This window comes from Rhinolophus hipposideros (assembly GCF_964194185.1).
Source record: "Rhinolophus hipposideros genome assembly, chromosome: 20".
Classification (NCBI taxonomy): domain Eukaryota; kingdom Metazoa; phylum Chordata; class Mammalia; order Chiroptera; family Rhinolophidae; genus Rhinolophus; species Rhinolophus hipposideros.
The window spans coordinates 6,284,332-6,310,108 of NC_138066.1; the positions used below are offsets into that span (position 1 = coordinate 6,284,332).

The 25,777-nt window shown below is 38.5% G+C and overlaps 1 pseudogene across 1 annotated transcript; it reads right to left on the reverse strand.

Annotated features, from left to right (window-relative positions):
* Window positions 1-20,965: 20,965 nt before the first annotated feature.
* LOC308489278 (putative ATP-dependent RNA helicase DDX6) lies at window positions 20,966-22,431 on the reverse strand (annotated as a pseudogene). Its single transcript has 2 exons — window positions 21,555-22,431; window positions 20,966-21,431 (listed from the first exon to the last, which is right to left on the reverse strand). The product of its transcript is annotated as a putative ATP-dependent RNA helicase DDX6 (transcript).
* Between the last annotated feature and the right edge of the window lie 3,346 nt (window positions 22,432-25,777).

Sequence of the window (25,777 nt, forward strand, 5' to 3'; positions counted from 1 at the left end):
CATATGGACAGTGGGGAGGTTGTACATGAGTGGGGGTAGGGGGGGTTGTGGGAATCTCTGTACCTTCTACTCAATTTTGCTGTGAACTTAAAACTAAAAGACTAAAAAATAAAGTCTCAAAAAAGAGAAAATAAAACCAAAACAAAATAAATGGTGATGGAAGGAGAATTGACTGGGGGGGGGAGGGGAGGTGAACACACAATGTGAGATACAGATGACGTATTACAGGATTGTACACCTTAAACCTATGTAACTTTACTAACCATTGTCACCCCAATAAACATTAATTAAAAAAACCTTTATGGGTGATGAATATGTTCACCATCTTCATTGTGATGATGGTTTTACATTGTACACACATGTCAAAACTTACCCAATGGTACACTTGAGATACGCAGAATTTATTATATTTCAATTATACCTCAGAGCAATTTAAAAAAAATGCTCTGTCATCAAAACACGTGTATAAATATTTTGATTTATGAGCTTCTCATAAACTGATTTTTGGGGGTGAGCTATCTTTGAAATGCTACAGAGTACTCCCCTAACAACAGACCTGTGGATCATGGCACAGCATTCTGTATACCTTAAGGATTCTGAGTCACGTGCAAACGAGAATCTTTTTTTCTTTTTGGGGAGGGGAGCAAAAGCTAATGTTATTTATAAACTTACATGTCTCTGCTTACGTATATATACAGACATAATTTTTTGTTGTACAAAGATTCTATCCAAAGAGCTCTGATTTCTGTAGCATTTTTTTTTTAACACCGGGAAAAACAGAGAAATGCTTCTGACCCATAAATTTGGGTATGGAAGCACACAAAGGAAAACAGAGATAAATGAAGAGGAGGTGGAGTGATCCTCTATAAATTCTGGTTTGACTTAGAGCTGTGATTTTTTAAAGTCTATGCTATTAACCATCTTGGAGGCTTTTGAAATTCCCAACTTGTCACTGTGTTTTAAGCATTAATAGATTTAGCAAGACAGAGAGGCCGTCTCTTTCCAGCTGGTGGTCAGCAGGGAGAGATACTGATAAAAACTAGTAAAGGTTCTGAGACTCTCATCTTCTTCAAAACATCCACAGGCTTCTAGGACTTGGGCTGTGTCCTAAAGAGATGAGGAAAAAGCAAGAATATGGTCACCAGTCTGTCCAGCTCACAGAAGGATGGCAGAAAAGACCAGCCTGGGTTACAGATGCAGGGTCCTGAGCAGCCAGACAGAGGGTACCACACGAATCTGAGAGCCTTGGGAAAACAGGGCCACCATTTATTGATGGAGTGGCTGGGTGTGTGACTCACTTCCTCTTGGCTACACAGGCCTAGGCTTGAACCCCTACTGCTGGCTCTTTCCTTTCATTCTTTCTCCATTTAACTCATTGATCCTTAAACCAAACCTGGTACTTGGGCTGCCATCTCTGCGCCACTAGTCAAGCGTCTCATGCATTCTCCGAAGAAACCAATTCCCATTGCAGCAAGTGCAGGAGGGGTTCATAGGAGAGAAATGGGCTGATGGGGCAGTAGTATCTTGGTTATTAGAGCCCAGCAAGTCCTATTATCAGATAGTTCTCAAAACATGGTAGAGTCATTCTCAGGTGTTTAAGCAGCTGTTATTAACATTGAAGTCTCAAATATCATGACACAAAGAGTTGGATTCCTCTAACTTTGGCTCCGAGGTGGCTCTGTGAATCTATTTTTAGCGCATCTAATTTTGTAGGGATCTATGGCAGATGCAAATCTTAAACAGGGAAGCAGACAGTTCTAAATTAGGAAAGAGGAAAAGAAGAAAAAGGATTCATGACATGGCTCAGAAAAGCAGGGCTGGGGCAAAGAGGAGAGAGAGGGAGGGAGACAGGCAGACACAAGGTAAGGAAATGGGATGGCATCACAGGGTGGGAAGGGACAGAGACAATGGAAGGAGAGGTGGGAATGGATGGGGCCGTGGGACAAGAAACAGGAAAGAAAGAAAGGGCAAGGACCAGTGAGTGGACTTGAGATGGTCTTGTTATCTGGAGTAACCTGCTTCTGTGTCAGAGTGGTGGAGAAGACGTGGTCAGTTTTTATCTTGCCTTTTGGACAGCCATCACCTCTGGAGCCATTTCGAACAAGTCTCTTCTGTTTTGAGAAACAGCCAGTATGCTTTTGTTTTCCAACCTTGGAATATAAATTTTGAAGTGCAGATTTATTTTCTCAAAGAAGTTCGAAGGTTTGTACATCTAAGAAAGAACAGAGAGTTTTGGGGATCTCAGTGCTGGCAGTTACTGTACAAACTATGGTCGAAAAATCCTTTTGACACTCAAGAGCTGTCAGGATGTCTCATATTTATCCTTTAAGAGAGTTGGTTAGCCACATTTTATAATGCCTGTAGGCTTTATAAATTACCTTTGTAATTCAACATTTTATTTTAGGTGTTCAAGCCCTTTGGATACAAATTAAATGCAAATTTTGGGAAATAAGTAGGTCTTAACTGCATTAAAACAATGGAGGTGGAGCAAATAGTAAGGGAGCTTTTGGAAACAAGCCTGTTGACTACACACCTGCCCGTAACTCTCAGAAGCCCCCTGAGTCTTGCAGAGTCTGTGAGGATCCCAGGGGCACCACCTCTCCTATGGGAGAGGGTTGGAGGTGGGAATTCTCACAGGGAACTGTCAAGTCAGCACATTTAAAGCCCGCACAGAATTATCACTCAGAAAGAAAAAAAAAAAATCCCAGAATTTGAGAGGGTGTTTTTCTCTATATAAGTAAGAAATGAAGATGCTGAGGCGCGAAAAGATCGACATGGGAAAACATGCTTGTTGTTTCCCTTCAGGCTGTAGGACATCTCGGCATCTGAAACAGAAATTAAAATGGCAGAGAGCACTTTCTGCTAATCGTATTAAATTTTTGAAAGTAGCCTGACAACAATGACATTTTATCAGATGCAATTATAGTTTTTGGATTTAGGAGTAAATACTCAGTTTTAATTAAACCTGTCCTTTCTGGATACATGATGACATAATTGCCACAAATAACATTTGTATTTCTTTTCAAATGCAATTGTTTTTTTATTCAAAGGGAGTTTGCCCATTTTTAAAAATAAAACAAATGAGTACTTGGCCTCTGTAGCCCAGTCTCCATAAAGTACAACTGATAACACTAATGTAATACAAATAATAGTTATCATTTATTGTTTTTATATGTACTGTTTAAATATAACTATATTCGTAAGTTTGGAAGGAAACATAGAAACAAAGAAATAATCTGTAGGAGCTTGACATCAAGTTGAAAGACAAGCTAAAGTAGTAATTAATTAGTTAATTAACTAATCAATTATTCATTTATTCACCAAATGTTTATTGCCAGACACTATGTTAAGTAATTCAGATATTATGATGAGCAAAAATAGACTTGCTTTCTGACCTTGTCAAGTCTTCAGTCTAGGGCAAGAGAGAGACAGGACTCCAATAACCATAGAAACAGACATAAAATTAAACTGCGAGAAGTGCCTTGACATGTGTTACAAGAGTATAAACTTGCAATTACTGTCTCACATTTGCATGAGGGTTTGTAAAGCTTTATGGCCCCAAAGTAGTGTTTTAGATGTGTTATGATTAAGACGTGGTGAGTTAATTCCTTCAATAAACAAACACTGATTATTTTTAAAAATACATATGAGATTAGAAGTCTGAGAGGTCGTTAGAAAAGCCTGAGTCTGCATTTGGAACAAAGGTTTGGAAGTGAGAGGGATCAGGATGTAGCCAAAGGTCAGGCTGCAGAATAAGAGGACTAAAGCACCAAAGTGTTGTGCAGGAGAGGAGGAGGAATTCATGCTGGATGGGTTGGATTGTATAACGCCTTGAAGGTCAGATTCAAGTCTTTGTGCATAAAGTCTAAAGTTTACAGTTCCGCAAACTTGTTGATCTCACATTACCTAGATAGTTGTTTTTTTGGTTTTTTTTAAATACAGATGTCTGGTTAACCCAGGTTAGGTTTCAGGTTAACCCAGTCATGCTGGACCAGGGGCAATGTTGCAACTGAAGACACTCGGCAACTGCTTTAAAAATACTACCGTGTTTCCCCGAAAATAAGACCTAGCCGGACAATCAGCTCTAATGCATCTTTTGGAGCAAAAATCAATATAAGACCAGGTATCATATCATATATCATATCATATCATATCATATCACATTATATCATATAAGACCTGGTCTTACATTATAGTAAAATAATACCAGGTTTCATATTAATTTTTGCTCCAAAAGATGCCTTCGAGCTGATTGTCCAGCTAGGTCTTATTTTTCAGGACAACATGGCATTGTGCATTAATAGAAAATTTGAAATATAATAAGGCCAACAGATCAGGAAATGACTGTCATAGGAAGCATAGTTTCCCACTGACCGTTCCCAAGAAGAAGCAGCCCGCCTTACAGGGAGGGCCACAGAGGGAAGCACCAGGGTTGGTCAGAAGCCAAAAGGACAAGGGGGAACTATGGACATGAGCCTTTACTGTGTTTCCAGGGGAAAGAACAGATGAAGCAGAGTGAGCAAGCTTAAGATTGGCTAGTTTGAATCATTTCAGCAGGCTCTGAGGCACAGGGCCTGTCCCTAGTTGTTTGGTACCTGGCCCTGGCATGCTTAGTGTAAGTGGATGGTGGCCCTGAGTATGAGAACTCCATAAAGGAAGTGGTTGCAGTGTGTGCTCTGGTTTGGTTGGTTTGTAATCGAAAAGCATGCTTGCAGACAAGTTGCTTGCTATTTCTAGGAATTGGCGAACCCTGGGAGGGGCAATCCCTCCAGGGTCAGGAAGGCCCCAGATGTCAAAGCATCAGAACTACAGAAAATGAAAAAACAAGGTTGACACAGCAATGTCTGGAGACATTTTTGGTTGTTACCACTGGGGAGGGGTGGGTGCTATTGCCATCTAGTGAGTAGAGGCCAGCAGTGCTGTTAAATATTCTACAGTGCACAGGGAGCCCCTACAACAACGGACTGTGCAGCCCCAAGCATCAGCAATTCCAAGGGCCAGAAAGCCTGAAAAAGTGGGAAGTTCAACAAGGACAACTCTGGAATCTCTTTACATAATTTTGAAACTCTAAAGGGGATTCAGAAGACAAACATGACTAGAGAACAATTGGGATAGGCAGTGGGGAGCCACTGAGGAGTTCTGAGAAAGAAAGTGGATTAGGGTAAAAGTTAAAAAAAAAATCAGATGTATGTATTCATGTATGTATGTATGTATGTATGTAAGAACATGATGGGAAAGACCGGTAAGATCAGTTGATGTCTGCAGGGCAAACTCTGAGGTTGGAGGAAGGGGATTGGGTCAGTAGGGGACAAAGGTGGCTTTCAATCTGTACATTTTTACCTCTTAATTTAAGACATCTAAAGCAGATTTTCAAATATGTTCACATTTAATAAAATTGGGGGTTGCGTTCATGGATAATTATTATATGATTTTTAGTACCTTTCTGAATCTTTGAAAATTCCTACACCAAACATTTTAAAAAGTCATGCATATGGGTCAACTAGAATTGACATAATAGGTGAGATAAAGAAGCTGAAGGACAAGTTCATAGAACTGGTGGGGGGAAAAAGCCTATTTTCTCTTGAGAAAACTCATTCTATCTTTAGAGAGTTCTGACAGGGGAAAAGATACTGTAGCTTTCTTCATTTCAGTATTCGGAGAGGGCTACCGTTACCCCCAGCCTGATGTCCAACTCCTGAGTCCTCTGTTGTGCTTCTCATACAGCTAGCAGTCCCTTGGGTCAGCAACCATGTCTTATTTTCATTGTACCTGTATTGCTTAACACAATACTTAGCACATTGAAGACACACAATACATGTTATTGAATATCTAATGACTCAGTAAGGTGTTTTGTTTTTCCCCTCTAATGTGGTAAAGTTACAGCCTAGGATCTTGGATATTTTACCTAAGAAATGTTTTGTTGATTTTGTCCCCTGAAAATGTTGAATCCCATCAGAGGACAACATTTCTCTGTATTTTCAGTATGAGAGATTCCAATGTGAGTTGTCTGTGACATTTTATGCAAGAAATGTTGATCATGAGCGAATTAACCATCCACTCTTTAATTATATGCTATTGAGGGACACCTCTTATGCCACTGTAATTCTCCTCATATGACATAATGTATGAAAAGTGTTTTGCCAATGTTTATGTGAATCCAAGTTGGTAGCTGTGATTTTCCCTTAATAACATACATCGTGATTATTATGGTTTAATTGTACAAATTGTCGTGGTTTAATTGTGTGAGTAACGATCTGATTTGTGTCTGCCTGCTAGAATGTAAGCCCCTTGAGATCAGACCAAGTGTACTTTAGCTCACTACAGCACCATAGCACTTATCAGTGTCTGACCCACACATTAGAAAGTAAACAAACAAGGAAAGAGCAAAGAAAGGCACATAAAACATAGAAAGTATGAAACAAGCTGTCAAGAATAATGCCTAAAATATAACGTGACTGTGAAAGCAAATAAGCTATATAGTCTTTAATTACAATTCTTGAGCTATAATTTTGTTTTAAAAATTCAGTGCATGCTGTTTAATATTATTATTAGTTGGTACTTAATGAGCATTTTCTATATGCCAAATATAACACTAATTATTTTAATTGTATTATCTAATTTAATCCTTTAAACAGCTTTAAGAGGTAGTAGGTATTTTTGGTCTGTTTCGTTAAAGACAACACACCTTAACTGAAATTACTCAGATAAGCTAAAAGTAAAATTGATAGTTAAAGATCTACTCATAAACTGACAATCAAGGAAAGATGAGTGAAAATATTTATATTAAATTAAAATGAAAGACACAATACATTACACAGAAAAAAGTCAGTTGTATTATGTCATATTATATATCAAAAGCCATACTCCATCATGAAAATATAATTTATACACACAACTGAAAACTGTATCAAAGTACATAAAGAATACCATATAAAAATTTAAGAAAAAATGAACAGAAACATAATAATATACTTCAGTTTTTAAAAATTTGAAGTGGTTTAATTTTCTTTTTAAAAAATATTTCAATTACAGTTGACATTCAATATCATTTTATATTAGTTTCAGTTAAACAGCATAATGGTTAGACATTTATACAATTTACAAAGTGATCCCCCCAATAAGTCAGTACCCACCTGGCACTATACATAGTTATTACAATATTATTGACTATATTCCCTATGCCGTATTTTACATCCCTGTGATTATTTGGTAATTACCAATTTGAACTTTTTAATCCTTTTACCCTTTTCACCAGCCCTCCAATTTCCCTCTCCTCTGGCAACCATCAGTTTGTTCTCTGTGTCTATGAATCTGTTTCTATTTTGCTTATTCATTTATTTTGATCTTTAGGTTCCACATACATGTATAAGTGAAATCCTATGGTATTTGTCTTTCTCTGTCTGACTTATTTCATTAGCATAATGCCCAACCACAATGTGGTAGGTCCAATCACATTGTCCTAAATGGCCAGATTTCATTCTTTTTTTATGACTGAGTAATATTCCATTGTATATATGTACCACATCTTCTTTATCCAGTCCTGTATCGATGAGCACTAAGGTTGCTTCCATAATTTGGCTACCGTAAATAGTGCTGCAGTGAACATAGGGGTGCATATATCTTTTTGAATTAGTACTTGGGGTTTCTTCAGATAAATACCGAGAAGTAGAATGGCTCAGTCATAAGGTAGTTATATTTTTTAATTTTTTGAGGAAGCTCCATACTATTTAGCAAAGTGACAGGATACAAAATTAATATTCAGAAATCAGTTGCATTTTTATACACCAATAATTATCAGAAAGAGAAACTAAGAAAATAATCCCATTTATAATAGCATCATTAAATTAAAATAAAATGCCTAGGAATTAATTTAACCAAAGAGGTAAAAGACTTGTACTTGGAAATTTATAAGATATTGAGAAAGAAATTAAGGAAGATACAAATAAATGGAAGCATATGCCGTGCTCATGGATAGACAGAATTAAGATTATTAAAATGTCCATACTACCCAAAGCAATCTCTAGATTCAATGCAATCCTTATCAAAATATCAGTGGCATTTTTCACAGAACTAGAACAAATAATCCTAAAATTTATATGGAACCACAAAAGACCCTGAAGAGCCACAGCAATCTTGAGAAAAAAGAACAAAGTTGGTGGTATCATGCTACCTGATATTAAACTATACTACAAGACTATCGTAATCAAAACAACATGATACTGGCATAAAAACAGACAAATAGATCAATGGAACAGTATAGAGAGTTAAACCCACATGTGTATGGTCAATTAATCTGTGACGAAGGAGGCAAGAGTATATAGTGGGATAAAGACAGTCTGTTTAATATATGGTGTTGGGAAAACTGGACAGATACATGTGAAAAAATAAAACTAGAACAACTTCTTACATCATATACAAGAATAAACTCAAAATGGATTAAACACTTAAATGTAAGACTCGAAATCATAAAACCCTACAAGAAAACATGGGAAGTAAACTCTCTGATATCGCTCTTAGTAATATTTTTTTCTGATCTATCACCTCAGGAAAGGGAAACAAAAGAAAACAAATGAATGGACTACATCAAACTAAAAAGTTTTGCACAGCATTGGAAACCATCAATGAAACGAAAGACAGCCTACTGAATGGGAGAAGATATTTGCCAATGATACATCTGATAAAGAGTTAATATCTAAAATTTATTTTTTTAAAACCTCATATAACTCAACACCAAAAAAACCCCAAACAATCCAATTAAAAATTGTGCAGAGGACCTAAGTAGACATTTCTCCAAAGACATGGCCAATAGACATATGAAAAGATGTCACTAATGAAGAGAGAAATGCGAATTAAATCCACAATGAGGTTATCACCTCACATCTATCAGAATAGCTATCATCAATAAATCAACAAACACCAAGTGTTGTCTAGAATGCAGAGAAAAGAGAGCCCTCGTGCACTCGTGCAAGATTGCAAATTGGTACAGCCTCTGTGGAACAGAATAATATACTTTAATATACCATTCTTGGTCTTTAATAGATGCAGAAAATCACAAATTATTAAGATTATGATGAATTTAAGTACAAAAGCTAATACTATAATAGATATGTACCAAATTTATATGTTAATACAAACTGATCACATACTTATTTACAAAATCAACTTTGTATGTATACTCTCCAAAGCAGAAATTGTATAACAGCATGATTTAAACACACTATGTAAAAACAAAAACTATAAATTACTAATGTCAGTTTAAATGAAACAAACCCACTCGCATAAAATTAAGACAAAATACTATATAAATAACTTTTGTACTTATGAGGTGAAAAACTATAATTGTGAATTACTTTGAAATATTGATGAGAAAGCTGTGAATGAGAAGCTACAGTTACACGCAGGGCAATTGCACAGTCATATTTTTATTGTTATCAAGAAAAGATAAATATAAAATAGTTAAACATTCAACCAAGATATGTGAAAAGAGTAGCAAAATAAGCTTTAGGAAAGAAGAAATGAGAAAAATAATGAAGAAAAAACAGAAATTCATGATGAAAGAGAAAAATTTAAATTAATTTTAAATGTGTGATATTTGGACCTTATTAGTATCATAACTGAACCAATAATATAACAAAATGTACAAACAAAAAAGAAAACACAAATGTACAAAATTAGTTTCAAGAGAATGATGCTGTAGATGAGAGTTTAAAAGCGTTGTAAGAATACTATGTACCATTGTATGCCATTAAATTAAAAAATCTCAATGAAATTGATGATTTTCTAGGAAAATATAAATGACCAAAATTGACTTGGGATGAAGCAGACTACCTAAATAGAAAAAAATAACTAGGAAAGAAATTGAACGTGTTGTCAAAGGCTTACCTCCAAAAAAGGCTCTGGCTCAAATGTTTTTATGAGCAATTTTTTCCAACTTTAAAGAACAGATAATTCTCCTACTCTGTAAACTGTTTGAAAGAATAGAAGAAGATCCAAAGCTTCCTAGTTAGTTTTATAAAGCTACCATAACCCTGGTGCTAAAACTTGACAATCATAGCACAAGAGAAGAAAAATACAAACTCTTTTCCCATTGTACAGTCACAAAGAAAATATTAAGATTTGAATCTAATACTACATTAAGAAATCATGTTCCACGGCCAAGTTGCATTTCTTTATAAAGAATGAAAGAACAATTTATATTAGGAAAGCTACTATTAAAATATATAAACAGGCCAGAGAAAAAAATCATATAAGCATTATAATAAAAACGTATTAGATAAAATCAAATATCAATAGTAGCACATTGAAAAAAGAGTAATTCTTGACATGAGAAAAAAGGACGTGTTTTAAGTCCTTGAAGATTACATGCAATGATGAAACACCAGAGGAGTTTTCATTGGAATCAGGTACACATCTGCCATCACACAATTATACAATATGTTTTAGAAGTTCTATCCAAAGCAATAAAACAAATAACAAAAAAGAGAGGGAGTTAATGGCAATAAGACAAAGTTTGCATTTTCAAGTGATAGATGATTTTTCTCCTTGGAAAACCAAAAGAATCTACTAAAAATCTATTCAAATTCATGTTACACAGAAATTTGGTTAAAACGAAATAAATAAGTACCTACCTACTACAACTACCACAAAAGCCTCAATGACTCTTTTGGACATTTCAAAAATAAAAAACAAATAGCATTTTTTTAAAAATAGAGATTTATTCAAACTAATAAAAATATACAAAATAGCTATGAATAAACTAAAAAAAGAAATATTTAGCATGTATGTAAAAGACTACTACAAAACTATCAAGGAACAAAAGTACAGTAAGTTTTATTCCTGAAGAAAATACATTATTTTATAAATGTAATTCTTCCCCAAATAATAGGTAAGTTTAAGGTATTTGCAATAAATTTCACAATGATATTATTTTGTAATGTGAAAAATTATGCTGAATATTATCCAAAAATATAAAGGAACAAGGATAGGCAATTTTCTTTAAAAGGGGAATGATACAGACATTGCTAAAATGTTAGTAAAATTACAATAATCAAAACAGTGTGGCAATGTCCTAAGATAGATAAAGAGAGCAATGGAACAGAATAGAAAGGTTATTTTTATATAATTGGAAAAATGATGCATCAATTAGTAAATATTATTGGGAAACTTGGCTATTGGTTTTAAAAATCAGTTATATATTAATAGCAAAACAACAATAAAAGAAATTTCAAATGGATCTAATATTTGAATGAAAAATAAAATTATAACAGAGCTAAAAGAAAATGTGATGATTAAAGAAGCAATTCTTAAATAAAACTAAGCAATTCTTGAATAAAATAAGGAATTAAAAATTATTTGGGGTATGCAAAATTTAAAGACATCAATAGCACTATAAAATTAAATGGCAAAACCACATTGGGATTAACACAATATTTCTGATAACCAAAAGGTCAATATTTACATCCTCAACATAGAAATATATATACACAAACACTAAAAGTATATATGTATATACACACACAAAAAATATATACAAGATCTGACAATTAAGTTCACGAACTCATCCTAGAAAAAGTGCTACACACCTCATTGTTGAATATCACCACGGTCACCTTCGAAGTACTCCCCTTGGGAAGCTACTTGTAGTGCTTTCACTCTAATGCCCTGAGAACATAAACAGAGATAGGTAAATAGATTTGTGCAATTAAATAACAGCTTTTTTTAGAATGCCAAGGAACTAAAAACAAGTTAAATTTTGAACATTTAGGGATTGGTATAAGAAATTATGGCCATCTAGAAGTTGATAATAGGCAGACATTAGAACCATGCACTCAAAGACTATTTGAAGACACAAGGTAATGCTCACAATAAAATACTTCAGAAAAGCTAGATACAAAATTATAAATGAAGTTAAATATGGGTTTATTTTCTAAATATAATATTATATACATATCTAAGATAAATATGTATTTTTTTATCAGAAATACTATGAGTATAAAATTAAATATTAATTATGGTTATCTGTGGGTTGTGAGGTTATGAATAAATGCAATCTTCTTAATATTTTTCTGTGTTGTTTTCAATTTTCAAACATACATAAATTATGTTTATAATCTGGGGAAAATGTCACATCAGTAATATTGCCACATTGTCTCTTAATCACTAATTATCTATCATGAACTTCCCCCACTCCTCTGCTCTGACAACCTGCGGTCAATTTTGCTGCTATTACTGATTTCAGCTGAGCGCTTCTCTTGTTGGCAGGGAACAACCCAGAGCAGCTCGTTCAGGCTGCAGATGCTGCAGGTTCTTTGCAGCCACCTTCCCCAAATGCTGTACTAAAAATGCCACCTAACTATCATTTAACCATTGCAGCTAATTCAACGTCCCATTCACTTGCCGTATGCCCATATGCTGGGCATTGGGAACTGTGGAGTTACCATTCAGTAGGACACAGGCCCTGCCTCCAGGAGTGGCAAGCAAGTAGGAAAGGCCTGTCAAGTCCTAGACAACACTACACCACTATTTACAAAGGTCATCTCATATTATCTCCCTTATAATTGGTAACTTCAGCTCCTGTAGCACTAAGGTTGCCAAATTTAGCAAGTGAAAATACCTCATGGTACACAGGTTGCATGGTGTGGGGACAGAGCCAAGAGTGCAGTTTCCAGACTCTCTCCCTCACGTGGAAAGGTGCTCACTCGGGTAGTAAATGGCCATCAACTGTGATTGGATGGCCATCAGCTGTGGCTAGTTGGCCATCAGCTGTAACCAGTGAGGCATTGGCCACTAATATAACTGCTGTGGCTACGCTAGCAGCAAATGGTGGCTAGCAAGAGGGTGGTGGCTGGCAAGCATGGATTGCAATTAGCACTGTGGAGTGTGAATTGCAGATTGCAGAGAAGCGGATGGCAGATTGCGGATTGTGTGGCTCCTGCTTCTTGTGTCTCCAACCCAGCTGCCAGTGAGACTATAGTGGTATGACTCTCCTATCTATGGCTCCGTGGGTGTTCCTTTTTGGCCTCACCAGGTCCTGCGTTCCTATGTGGGGAGCGGGACCAGAGACCATACATGACACCCTGCATGACACATGGGACCTTAAAAAATTACTCACATTTATTTGAAATTCAAGTTTAACTGGGAATCCTGTATGTTGATTGGCAACCCTAGACAGAAATTATCTCCTTCTGTCATCTCCGTTTCACACAGGAGGAACCTGAAGCTCAGTGAGGTTTGGGTCTTGCTCTATCTAATCAGAGGAGCCTGAATTAGAACTTAATCTCTGGCTTTTAAGTCTAATTGCACTCAGAACTTGCCTCATGGGGGGTCTCATGTGCTTTAGGGCTTGTGTGCGTCTGAATATTTTAATAAGCTTGGTGCAGTTGAATTTTTGTGTTGCTTTTGGCATGGTGTGGCCTTTGGTTAGTGGTCTTCTGTGACTTAAACAAGCAACCACAGAGACCCTCATTGTTAAGAAGTGGGGACACAGGTAGGAGAGAGCTCTGTGCTGACTTGGGCCCCTGTAGAGGGGCAGTGTGCCTTCCGGCTTCTGTTGAAAGAGCTCTTCACCCAGAAGTCTGTGCAGGAAGAGCTGTGGTTTGTTTACGTGCAAATAAGCCTTTCAGTGCAAGCCCAGCTGCTAAGGTGCCAGAACTGATGAGATGCCCAGGGCTGCCACGTTCAGGCTTGCCCCCCCCCCGCCCCACCTGCTCCAGAGCCCACGGAGTCCCTCGCCCAGCACAAGGGCTCTGCTCACGTGTGTTGAATGAATAAAGAAACATTTCCGATTGAGCCAGGGGTCTGTGCCTGTTGCGGGCTTACCCTCCAGCATTCCTTGTGGACCTATGGCAGGGAGGAGACTCTTCTCCCAATACTGTAGGGTGACCCACTTCAAGATGGAGGGGCCTCATGTGGCAGTGGGGGTTTCCACCTTCCCTGAAAGCCCCTATTGAGTTCCAGACTCAATTTTGAGGAATTGAGTTTCAGGTGTCTGTTAAGCACACGCTGCTTGATACTATATCAAGTTCCAGGGATAGAAAAGTGAGTAAAGACACAGCTCCTTGCCTCACTCAGCCCATGGCTGGCAGAAACATAATGGTGAACCATTGGATTGAACTGGTCCCAGGGTGAGTAATTTGCATATTACTGTATTTCCCCGAAAATAAGACCTGGACAATCAGCTCTAATGCGTCTTTTGGAGCAAAAATTAATATAAGATGCGGTCTTATTTTATTATAATACCTGGTCTTTATAATGTAATATAATATAATGTAATATAATATAATACCCAGTCTTATGTTATTTTTGGCTCCAAAAGATGCATTAGAGCTGATGGTCCAGCTAGGTCTTATTTTCGGGGAAACACAGTATCAGAAATTATGCCTTTCTTTTGGAATGCTCAGGAAGCATGAGGCTCTTATGAATCAGATGATCTCAATATTCAGAGTTCTAGAGTTTGTGGAGGAAAAGCCACACCTCTTAATTTTTTTGACTTTGTGCCTAGAGCATTGAACACATAGGGGATCGGGGTGGTAGGGGTGATTTCAACATTCCTGGTCCATTTATCATCATCCATCTCATGTACTGAAATCTGCCAGAGAGGAAGGAACCCACTCTCCTCTCTACTTTTCTCTATAATCTCTGGTATAGTTGAGCAAATGGGCCCAGGAGTGCAGGTAGGTAGGTACAGGTACATCTGATCCAGGTGGCAATCACAAAGCACTGGTTGCATCTTTTCAAGTTCTCTGCCAGTGACAGCCTTGGTATCCATTTGCCAGCTGCCCGGCTGATACGCCAGGTTTCTTGGCCAGGAAAGCAGCATCTCAGGGTCACCTGGAGAGGACTGAGTATGGAGGTTATGGCTTGGTGCCAACCTGATGCACTGTACCAGTTCAGGACCCACTCACCCCGGAGCTGGGAGGGGCCACCTTCTCTGCCATCATCCCTCCGCTGCCTGCTCCTTCTTGCAGTGGAGGGAGTGGTTAAATGTCTGCCACACTTCAGGAAACAAATCGAGGGTCTCCAGGCCCTGCTGTGCTTCAGCTGCTGTTATTGCCTCAGAATTCAAGTCCTATTAGACAGGGACTGGCCTGTGAGAGTTGTGTGTTGTTTCCAGTACATGAATGTGGGCGCCGGTCCAGCACACCTCTGCCCTGGGATACAAAGCAAGTGAAAGGAAGCCAAGCTCCCTGGTTAGCAAGGCCCCTCTGTCTGTCTGTCTGAGGTCAGAGAGGGTGCACAGAAAGCTGAAGGAGGTGTCCAGGCCAAGGACGGAGTGGAACAGGTCTCACCAAAATTTCATAAGGTGAGTTTTGAGAGATTCAGAAAACAGCGGAATAAAACCCCCAGACCTATGGAGAGCTTTGTGTTCATTAAAAAAGAATTGATTCAGCTCCTATCAAAACAGATAGGGGCTCAGGGCGCTTGTGTTATTGTCAAGTGCCAGGATACTGTGACTTTTTGAGAAAAGAATTATTTTAGGGTCTGCCCAAAGAGGTGTGGCTGACTTCAGTTGTAAACATGAATTTAAAACGATGCTGTCCTTAGAGGATTTACTGTTTGGCTTTTTGCAGTTCTTGAAGCTCCTGCATTTAATTAGTAATATCGTCAGATATGAGCTGTTTTTACCTCTAAACTAAGTTCACTGATCTGACTCTATCTCATATTCAACAAACAGTAATACCCTTTTATTCGTGTGGCTCAAAAAAAAAAGTTCACTTCTTTGAGGCTAACTCATATTCAGTTATCCCTCTCTCATTCTCCCACTCATTCAACAATTTCATGAGGGTCTTCCATGTGTTGTATTAGGTACGAGGGATACAAAGATAAACAAGCCATGGTATCAAGCCTATAGAAGCTTGTGAAGGGAGACAGACTCACAAAAATGAGGAGGGAATTACCAAAAATGGGATGCTAAAACTATGTCTGGGGAACATTGGCACTTGGTGAATTAGTGGCCCCAACAGATATGAAGGCCCTTCCTTTAATATAAATAATAAAAATGCTGCATAAAATATAAAAACAGTGTGTTTTTTTTTTGGAGTTCCAGTGGGCATTTGAGATAAATTAACAAAAATCAAGCTTTCATCAGGCATCTTTTCTGAACTTTATAAACTCATCAGAGACTCCGGTCCATATGTGTACGTAAAACGTAACATATTCCCACAAAGACAGAGCCCATGGGGACACTTTCCAATTAACAGATAGCCAATTGTTCCTTTCCCAAAATGTTTTCAAAATATTGAGTCCCCACTGTTCGCTTCTCAGTGGAACTTGGTGACAAGCGACATTGAAATCCTATCCCATTTTTATTGAACAAAAAATGTTTTCAAATTTTACTTTTGTTTCAAAAAAGGGAGCAGTGACTTTGTTTTCTCCAGGTGCCTACCCCCCGCCCCACAATCATTGATTAAAATACAGTAGCCTGCATCTTAATAACCTATCCCTGCCCCCTCCCTGCCCTGCCTAGTATTGTCTACTGGAGAATTTCAATACAATTCTGTTGGAATCTGTCAGCTGTGGCAAGGCAGAGCCCTAGAGTCAGGCTAGCTGCCCTTGATCACGAACTTTTCTTTGGTCACTTTACCCCAAAGACAAGTTTTTAGATCAGGAGAGTGGATTTTCTTTGACAGTTTTAAAAATCTACCTTGAAGGATAAAAAGTTGAACTATAATATAAGCTTACCAAAATCCACTTAAATTCACCAAAAAGTTGACTGACTTCAGCTCCCATGAGGCCAATGTTTTGCTTGACAAAGGTATTTTGCCAGAAAATGACTCGACAATAACAATTTTTAAGATACATAGAATGTTGAAAAAAGTAGCAAATTAGAATAACATGGCTTAATTCCCAAGGATTTCTGTCACCTTTTGTTTCTCACCTATGAGGTCAGGAGGTGCCTAAGGGCAGTTTCTGATGAGGTGATGAGCTTCCAAAGTTTTTTTTTAAATCCTTAATGCAGACACCCTCCCTTCTGGGGCACAATTACCTCCCTCCCACCCCTATTAAAAAACAAAGAAAGAAAAACGAAAAAAGTATTAAAACAAGTAATCAGAGTGAGATGTTTTGATTCCAACAATTTATACTCAAGGCTTTGTGCTGGGTTGTCTGGTTCTAATACAAGCATGATGGCAACAAACTCAAAGCAGATGGCAAAGGAAAGATTCTTCCATCTCATTCTGAAAATAAATATTGATAACCAGTTGCTTCCCCTCCTCCCAGCCTTTGGGCCAACCAATATTATGATGCAGGGCCAACTTGCAAATAATTTAGAGACATATTTAGGTTTCCTTCTCCCTTACTTCTTCCCATGGAAGACCATTTTGGAATAAATTTATTCCATTCCTCAGGGAAAGGCAAGAAAGTTTCTCCATCAGAATGTATGGGAAGAGAAAGACAAAATAGGCCTAGAAGCAGCAAGATGTGTAACAACAGTCCATAACCTATTACACAACTATACAACCAACCACAGGCTAAACCATGAACTGGATGCTATTTAAATATTAAAAATAGGGAATCATTTTCATCTAAGTGAACCACTGGAAAAAATATTACCATTACTTAAAATAAACACCCAACACTGGAAAAACACGAAAACAATTTCCAACAGTAGCAAATGCTCCTTATAGGGAGGGGGGATTAAAAAAAAAAAAAGAGTGGGAAAAAGATTAGGCTTTGACCTAGTCCTTAGAACACCTTTCCATTTAACAGTTCCTATTCAAGAGTCAAGCCCCAAACTGGACAGCCACCAGTATAAGGCTGTCCAATAGCTGTATCCCAAACAGCTTCAGGGACCCTCCTCATCAGACGCTGTATTTCAGTAATATTTTCAGTTTAAAGTCTGTGCTTTCAGAGGGACCCTCAGGCATGTGACACCAAGCAGACATAGCCTGAGGATGGCAGTGAGGACTGCGCTGTTTGTTTAGCCACCCACGCTCAAAGTTGCACTTATATGCCTTTCTTGCTTTTCTTCTATAATGAATGATTCCTCTTATCTTGCCAGAGGTGAGAGAGAAAGAGATAGAGTGGCATCAGTACAATGGCAAGACTTTTTGGTCAAAAGTGATGCCTTTTAAATTCTCTTCCCCTCCCTGGAAAAAGTTACTTCCTTAATTGGGGCTTGTATTTAGTAGCCAACATCGTCTGGATAGAAGAACCTGTGTGGCTTGGACACCAAATAAACGAGTTTATTCTCTTTGGGGGTTTGTACTGTGCAGCTCCGGCTATAGTTATTAAGGAGTTAAGACTATGTCTGATCAAGAGGCATCTGCAGGATTTTGATCCTCAAGGAATTTTGGGTGAGTACAAACACTTTTTGCTTACACCTACACAGTCAAAAAAAGCAACCTTGAATAATTGATTACATTATCCAGATGAGTTAAGTATGAAAGCATATGCAGGATTTATCTTGTAATATTTTAGGGATAATGGATATGGAAATTAAACAAAGTTTAATTTTATTTATTTATTTATTACCCTAGATGCCTCCTTGTTAATATAACACCTCCTTTTAAACACCGAATTAAAAGGAAATTTAAAAACTTTTTTTTTTTTTTTTTTTTTTAAAGTTCACTGGTTTAGATTCCTCTCATTCCTTTTGCCTGCAGATCAAGCATGTTGGGAGGGGCACAATTTAAAACAACTCTATTGACTGTAAAGCATTTGCCAGCAATTTACAATGCCAAATGACAAATAATTCTTGTAACAAAGGGGATGGCAAGCAGATTTCTGCAGCATGAATGTTAACATCTCTGAGGGGTTGCCCATTCCTGCAAGTTTATGTATCAAGGTGTCAGAGGGCAATACACTTACACAGTACAGGAGATGACCCACAGAAAGTAAGCCCCAGAATTGCTAACCTTACCAAAGCTGGAACTGGCTGATATTTTAAAATGCAAATCCATGCTGTATACATACGAGTTCTGACAATTAAGATCTTGAATTTATTGCAACACTGTTGCTAACCTTTTTTGATATCAAAGGGAATATTCATTATGAATTTGTACCAACTGGACAGTTAACCAAGTTAACTATTTGGAAGTGCTGAAAGGTTGCGTGACAAAGTTAGACGACCTAAACTTTTTGTCAATAATTCATGGCTCGCATCATGACAATGCACCAGCTCACACGGCACTGTCTGTGAGGGAGTTCTTAGCCAGTAAACAAATAACTCACCTGATCTGGCCCCCAATGACTTCTTTCTTTACCCAAAGATAAAGGAAATATTGAAAGGTAGATATTTTGTTGACATTCAGGACATCAAGGGTAATACAACGACAGCTCTGATGGCCATTCTAGAGAAAGAGTTCCAGAATTGCTTTGAAGGGTGGACTAGGCACTGCCATCAGTGCATAGCTTCCCAAGGGGAGTACTTTGGAGGTGACCATAGTGATATTCAGCAATGAGGTATGTAGCACTTTTTCTAGGATGAGTTCACGAACTTAACTGTCCGACCTCCTGTGCTCCTCAGACACTACCACTCAATTGGATTCCCACACTGCAAGGCAGATTAACTTTTGTCTCCTGTTGCTGAACTTGAAAAGTTCCTTAAACTTTTAAAAAGAGGGGAGAAGCAAAATCAGAGAGCTTCTCAAAAATAACACCTATAATTACAGGTTTTTGAAACTTCTTTGCTCCCTCTGGCAGGCTTCCTCCAAAGGTGTTAGATGAGACGGTGTGGCAGCAAACAGTGAATCCCAGACTACTGGGTCCCTTTTCCGACATAGGGTCCCCACTAAGGTCTACTCTCTACAGTAAGAGGCCAGAGTACTTTTTAGAATTTAGTGTTGTGGAAAACTGAGATCCTCTCATCTTTAGCTGCTCTTATAATCACTCTAATCCCTTTAATCCCAGCAACCTTCATATATATACACATACACATACATATATACACATGTTTAAGTGCGTAGTGGAAAGTTCACGAACTTAATTGTCAGACCTCATATATACATATATATATATATATGTGTATGCGTGTATATATATCCAGAATAAAAAACTTATTTACAAAGTTGACACAAGTATACACACCCAATTTTCTATGGGACACAATTTGCCACATAGGAAAGAGGGTCACGGTTCACATTTCTACACGTCAAGTGCCATAACTGCTAATGGAGCTGTATGTAAACCAGTCTTCAGTGTTCTGTTCTGGAACCCAAAGGTCTGTCATGTCTTCCCTTTGGGAGAGACAATAGTGCGTAGACTCAGCCTGGATGAAGAAGTTTTTACTTGGGATTGTTTCATTTTTAAAAACTGCAGATGAACTACAGTTTCATATCAACTCCTGCACATAAAGAAAAAGAAAATGGTGTGTAACATTACCGATACATTTCATCCTCCAGCCCTGGGCTTGAGTATAGGGTATAAAGGAAAAAGACTTCAATTTGAGAGCAAAATGAAAAGACAAAAATCAAAAAATAAAAAGGAAAGAAAGAATTTCTATTGTTGATCCCTTGGGCTGTGTGTCTAAAAGATGATATTCTAAATGGTCTCATAGCATAAGGCACTTCACACAAATAAATAATAAACTCTTCAGCCTTAAAAAATTGGATGAGTCATCAGGGAGAAGTTGAAATGTACTCAAGAGTCAGCTGTTGGGGAATTGTGATATCGTAGACAAACTTGTGTGTTCATCAAGATTCTTCTCTTTTTAGGATTTCTCCCCTTTCACCTTTCTCCTTCTTCCTTGTCCTCCTTCCTCAGAAAACATTTTTTTTTAAAAAAAAACAGCAGTTAGTGCAACTAGTAGTCAGCACATAGTGCAAATGGAACAAAAAAGTTAAATTTCTTTTCTTCAGCTTTTATCTCTTTACCAGTTAAAAAGAAAGAAAGAAAGAAAATGTCTGAGCTCTTTTAAATCTTCATAGTTCCAAAATAAAAGATGAAAACCCTACAAAGGGAAGAGCATCCCCCCAACTCGATGTCACAGATCTGAAGGAGCCTTCTGTAGCCTGTCAAAGCATGCTTGTCAAGGTTTCTTCTCATCTTCCCCAGGCTCACTGTAGTGTTCTGGCTCCTATAGGCTCTTGTCAGTGTTGCGTGGAATAAGTTTAATTTCTGTTCCCAGCTGCTCCTCAATACTTTTCAGGCTGAAGAGATCATCACATGTGGCCCAGCTGATGCCTCAGCCAACACGACCAACGCGACCTGATCTCCCAATACGATGGAGATAAGTCTCCGCCAGCTTTGGGAAATCAACGTTTATTACCACACCCCCAGCCTATATATCAGTACCTTGGGGAGAGGGGACAGTGAGGGCAAACAATCCTGCAGCATGAGCCACTTTGGAAATCATGAAACACACAACTTCGATGTTCCTGCCTCATTTAAAATGGATCTAGAAGCAAGAATAACCCTGTTAAGAAATCTTCTTGGCTAGCAATTGAACTCGCTGAGAGGAGTTACAGCGAATGATGGACTGGTTTATCTGAAGCCTGAAGAAAAGCGTACTTTTTGGCGCTCAGCTACCTACATAGGCATAGTAGTACTGGTTCCCTCCCTTCAAAGTTAGTTCCTCCATCAGGATCATCTCCCAGGGTTTCTGCAAATGGGAATTCAAGAACTTCTGTATGCTAAGAAGGAAAGTAGTGGAATATGATAAAAACTGTCTGGTTTTAGGTAGCATGAGACTAATATCCTCCATTCTCCACACAAAATCCTGTTATAGCAACTTACTTGCCTCATCCAATACTATCATGTGGACATGATGAACCTTTGCTGCTCCTTTCTCGGTAAGATCCAGGATTCTCCCAGGAGTAGCTATCACCACGTGCACAGTTATTAAGACTCATGATGTCATCCCTAAATTTGTTCCTTCTGTAGTCATCATCTCTTTGGCCCCTCCCTTGTGTTTTCTGACCTGGACGCAGGACGCCAATTTGACTGTTCTGTAGAGCAAGTTCTCTAGTGCAAACAGTCACCATTGCTAGTATATCATCCTTTTTCAGGTCCAGCCATTCAAGTAAGGGAATGAAGGAGGCACCGCTCTTGCCTGTTCCATTTTTTTTTTTTTTTTTGCTCTAGCTAAAATATCCATACCAGATAAAGCAATGGGAATGCTCTCCTCCTGAACAGGAGAAGGCGTTTTCCAGCCACATTCAAAAATTCCCATCAGTAACTCCTGTTGCAAACAATCATCTTCAAACTCATTTCCTTTCGTGGAGGTCACCTCTGAAGTTTTGATTCTTTGATCCTCTGGAGGGAATTTTAAAGTTTTTTTCCAGTTATCACCAGGTTTAACAGTGGTGGTCAGATGCTCCGCTTGCTGCCGCGTGTGATCAGTGCCTTTACTAATCAAGTGGATGTTTTTCAGTCGGTTCATCCATTGCTGTGTCTGTGTGTCCCCTCCCCTGGGGCCACCACAGGGCCCCTCAGCTGACCATTTTGACTGGATAGACCCATCCTAACAGAGTTCTCTGTGGTGGCTGTGCCCATGCTGTATTAATTATAAAGATGTCTCTTTCAAACCTCAAAACTTTTCAAAGTCAGTAGAGAAAAGGTAGTAGTTTAACAGGCTCTCCGAAACAGAGAGAAATATAAAGTCTTGCTCAATTTTCAGCACTTGTCTCTGAGCAGTAATTTGCTCTCATGCGCCAACGCAACTTCATATTTTTTAAAAAGCCCTCTAACAAGGTGGAGTTACAGACCTGAAGTCACTCACTTCAAGCACCCAGGCCACTGCCAATTGGCACCCTCAGTCCTTGAGTGCTAACTGGAAGCTCCCAAATGACAGAGAATCCTTCCTTCTTGCTACCCCCTCCGCAGCCCTGGCTGCTGCCTCCTCTGCCGGCAGACCCTCCCAGTTCTGCCCACTTCCACACTGAGGAGGCAAGAGAGATAGAATGGACTCCGAACAAAGTACAGTGTGTAGGAGCGGCCTGTGGCTGTGCTCACTAGCTCAGGAAGATGGAGGGAAGGCTCACTTTCAATGTGATGCCTCAGATGGAAAAAAATAAAAATTCTCCTGTGAGAAGGTGAATGCCATGTCTGACATATTATTATAGGTACAAGGTCCAAATGTACAAAGTCTGTGCAGAAAATAAAAGCCAGCAACCTGAGAAATACACATAGAAATGGGTTCAGCACCCATGAATGATTTAGGATCCACTGCTTGAAGGAGGGTAGGGTAGGCAGAGGGTTTTAGTAATATGACTTGATTTACTGACTAGGAAGATACCGCTGAGGGTGAGAGGGATAGAGCAAGGAAGGATGGAGAGAGGAATTAAGGAGACCATTATGGAGATGTAGGTAAAAGCAGGCAACAGCTCAGCTAGACACTGGATAGGACCAGCCAAGCCCCCTGATCTTGGGTTCCACCTCCTCTTGAATGTCAGCTATTCTCACTTCCACTCTTGTCCATTTCCCTGGGTACAAGGAAGAAGAAAGCACTTCCTGACCTGCCAACCAGGCTCATCCATCTTGTGGGAACTGAGCCCCTCCTGCTCCATTGTTCCGGGGATCTCCAGCCATGTCCCTGTTGCCATCTATGGGTCCTTTCCACATTCTCTGTGGCTCCTTCTCTTGCCAACCTCTTACCTCACTGCTCTCTCCCAAACCATAAGCAATATAGTCAGATACTACTTTTCATCCTGTCTTCTGTGAAAAGAACAATGAAAACAATACCTCTCCTGACTAACAAGCTTTTCTACATCACCCTCTTCACTAATATTCCCATCCATCGTCGTCTTAAGTAAGACCAGATCTACCCCCAAAACGCTCTTCCCCTTGATACTGCTCATTCTCCCACACCTCTCATAGCTCGAGATCCAAAAGTGAGGCTGTGTCTTCACCGCTCGTCACAGCTGCTCCTGGATGGCGACTCCCGTTCCCTGTGATGTTCTCCTTTGATGCTAAATAGCTATACCACCTTCTTCTCTTCTTGCTCTCACTTGCTGACTCCCTGCTCACTCCCATCGATTCACTCAAGACTTTGGCTAGAGTCTTCCTGCTATTTCAGTTCTGCAGAAGTTCTAGGTGACTTCAACGTCCATTGGGTGGTCTGACCCAATATTCCAGAATCTTCTCTGTGACCTTGTTATCCTCAGGCCACTGAGGCCACCCATGTGCATGGCTGCGCCCTACGACGATAGCTCTGTCATCATGAATTCAGGGTCTGATCACTGACCATGATTCTTCTTAAACTTGTTAGTCAGTCACTCCCAGGATACCAGTTCTGCCACTCCTTTGGTATGTGCCTCTTCAACAGCATCCAAGCGTGCGCGTGTGTGTGTGAAATTAGGGAGGAAGCATATTATTTTATTGATGTAAATATAACATGCTATATATTACAATATAGTAGAAAATAAATTATTGGTGTGTGATAATGTTTTACTAATGCCGAATATTAAAGTTGAACATTTTCAGGGTAGTTTAATAAACAAAATAGTAACACAACTATTTCCATTTGTGTAAATAAATAAAAGGGGTGGTATTATGCCTATGGTTTATTCTTAGAAAACCCTAGGAATCAATAAGATCTAAAGAAAAGTTTATTTTTTTAGCTTTAATATCATAGGATGATGCCAACCAGGTAGGCAAACTGCTACATTTCAGATAAATATGAATGAGAGATTACAAGGCTATTAATAACTGAAGTCCTGTATGTCAGATCCTAAAAGGTACTTTGTGCATACTTGTATGTATATGTATATTTGTGTATATATGTATATATTTTGTATATAACATATGTGAATTAGTTTCTTGTAGCTGCCATAACAAATTACCACAAACTTGGTGACTTAAAACAGAAATTTATTCTCTTACAGTTGTGGAGGCCCAAAGTCTGAAATCAGTATCACTGAATTCTGAGGAAGAATCTGTTCCTCGTCCCTTCTAGCATTTGGCAGCTGCCAGCATTCTTCGGTGTGTAGCAGCTTCACTTCAATGTCTGCCTTTGTCTTCAAACTGTCATCTCTTCTGTGGTGTAGTCTCTCTCTGCTTTCCTCTTATAAGGATACATGTGAGGGCATGGCATTTAGGGTCCAATCATATAATCCACGATAATATCCCCACCTTGAAATCTTTAATTCAGTCATAGCTGCAAAGTCTTTTTTTTTTTTTTGCCAAATAAATTAACATTCACACCTTCCAGGGATTAGGACGAGGATATCTTTGCGTAAGACATTATGCAAGGCCTGTACACCCTATGATGTGAAATACTTGAAGATACTGAAACTAAAATTCACCCTAGTTAAGTAATTGCCCAAAGTCATACAAGTGACATTTATAGTCTGATGATTTCAAAACTTACCTGTGTTTTCTTACCCACAAAGACCTCAAAGCACAAAGAAAAATTGAAATAATGGAATAAATGTCATTGTTCCTTTTATTTGCTGTCAGTTAGTCTCTATGTGTATTACAAATATTTTAACTGCCTTAAAAAAATGGAGGGTTTTGTGTGTGGCACATTCAGAAACTTTGTATGTCAGCAGCCAGCACACACAGAGGCTGGGTCTTGTCAAACTAAATGGCTGCTCTTCAGATGAATGATAGTAAATACGAGTTATCAAAGAAAACACTCAATTGCAGGAGGTACTTACCCTTTAAGGTTTAATAAGGACATGGAATCAGTTTCATTCAGACCTACAAAGATGGAAAGAAGAGGGAGAAATTTATTTTTCCTAGGTAGTAAGAAGGTTTTCATCATAACTACAATTAAGAAAGTGAAGCATTTTTTTCTGTCTTCTTCAAAGTTATCAGGTTGGAGAATTAATTTTGTGGATGATATCTGCCTCTCACTCACCTAACGTGTCTCTATGCGGGTGTTAACAAATTATAGCCA